Here is a 2,486-nt window from a genome sequence, read left to right as displayed (position 1 = left end):
AATAAAGGAAAAATATGTAATGACCAATATTTTTAGCTTGTTTCTTATATATATCCCTTTGTGTAAAAACCAGTTTGTCTGAGTCCGTCCACGGGTTTACAATACAGAATTGTAATGAACAATAATCTTGGACCCTACCAAAAGATTACCTGGAATTGTTGACTAATCTAAGTAATATTTACCCGAATTGATAATCCCTCACTATTTGTTCTCTCTCTCTCTCTCTCTCTCTCTCTCTCTCTCTCTCTCTCTCTCTCTCTCCGTATGTATACCAAATAAACACACGCACGGTTCATTCGTTTATCGTTTTAGATTTATTTTATTATTTGTATTATTTTGTGTCTGGGAATATTTTGTCACATATCCTGTGACCTCTTCAGCGACCGTCCATCAGACACGTGGGATAGTGGGTCACTGAAGAGGCTACACACGTGTGACGAAAGAATTCCAGACAATGAACATAAAATGAGAGCAATAATAAACAAGTGGAGAACGAATATATCGAGCGTGTGTTTATTTGGCAAGAAAAAAATGACCATCCCGAAATATAACAATATCTATTTCAACACACAATCGATTTTACATCAAGAATCTTGCAAAACAAATACATAAACGTTACACACACACACACACACACACACATACAAAATGTATATTATATATGCGCAAGCATACATGAGAGCTGTCACGGGTGTCATTACATCTGGAGCTTAACATGTGTTAAACATTTTGCCTGTTATGAAACGCTTAGGTTTAGAATGGTGGCAGCTGATGAAGGAAATTTTCTCTATGTGGCCTGTGTGTTTTCTGTACTCTGCTTATGTTCTGTTTTTCATTTTGTCCACGTTTTTTTTTTTGTGACGTCCTTTACCTAGATATGCATCTATATATACATGTAGATAAAACAAATTTTAGAGGTAATACTTGATAATTGTAAGCACCTGTATATGCCAGATAGTGACCGAGGTGAAAGAATATATTGTACATACATGTACGTATATATGCATATACTCACATATTATTTGTATTGTTATATATATATATATATAGTTGCCGTAAATTTATGATTAAGCGTGTTCGTTTCTGGTTTTATAAAACGCAGCTTCTTTAAATTATTACCGAGGTACTCTGTCACGTAACCAACTACGTATGCTTTCATGCACATATATGTTTTTATGTACGTTTGTATTTATGAATGCATGAAGTTATGTAACTATGTAACTATATGTAAGAGAGAGAGCGAAAGAGAGAGAGAGCGAGAGAGAGAGAGAGAGAGAGAGAGAGAGAGAGAGCGAGAGAGAGAGAGAGAGAGAGAGAGAGTAAAGGGAGAGAGAAGGGAGAGAATAAAGTGTACGCTAGAAGGAATGTATAAAGACTGTATTATGAATCAGGTCTTGTCACTCTTGATGTCGGTAATACTGAAGAGCAGTAATTGCTGGTCTGGAAACCTCTAACAATGCTGTTGTTCACAATATGTGGTGTTAAATGTAATGAAATCAAGGGAAAAGGACAATGGAAGTAAAACAGTTAACAATAATATTATAGTCACTCGCTTGCATGGAAAATAAAAGTTATACGAACAAATATACATCATTCTAAACATACACATTCAGACAAACACTCCTGAAAACACACACACACACACAAGCAGTTTGCTTGATATTCAGTATCCATTGATATTCAGTTTTATGAAATGTGTAAAGTTACGTTTATATATATATGTGACAGTTTAGATGTGTAAGTGTATGCATGGATGTATGTGTGTAAGTGTGTCAGCCTGTATATTTATACATTTGAATATACACAGGCGTGTGTGCTGCGTGTGTGTGTGTGTGTATGTGTATGTGTGTATGTGTGTGTGTGTGAATGCGTCTCATTACAAATACATTCACCAATATTCCTTATGTATGTACGCGTCTATACATATATATATATATATATATATGTATATATATATTCACATACATGCACTATATATATATTTATATATTTGCATATGTATATGTATGTAGGTGTGCATGTATATATATATATATATATATATATATATATATATATATATATACATACATACATGCATACATACATGCATACATACATTCATACATCCATACATTCATACATACATACATACATACATACATACATACATACATACTTACATGCATACATACGTATACATATATTATATATTTACAACCGCATAATCAGCGGTGGTGAGATAACACCATATGTTTTAGAATACGTGATGTTATCAAAAGCTTAAGAACAAGTCTTGCAGGTAGTTAGCTTTTATTTATTTTTTTCTCTTTTCCTTTTAATTATTATATATATATATATTTGCCTTTAGACCGTAGTCTCAGATCATTGCGAATTGCCCTCACCCCCAACATTTGCTTGATGTATATATATGTTATATATGCGTGGATACCTGTATTATATTGTGTATATGTATTATATTGTGCATATATATATATATATATATA

This window comes from Octopus bimaculoides, chromosome 24 (genome assembly GCF_001194135.2).
Source record: "Octopus bimaculoides isolate UCB-OBI-ISO-001 chromosome 24, ASM119413v2, whole genome shotgun sequence".
Lineage (NCBI taxonomy): Eukaryota > Metazoa > Mollusca > Cephalopoda > Octopoda > Octopodidae > Octopus > Octopus bimaculoides.
Note: the sequence above shows the minus strand (reverse complement) of the source record.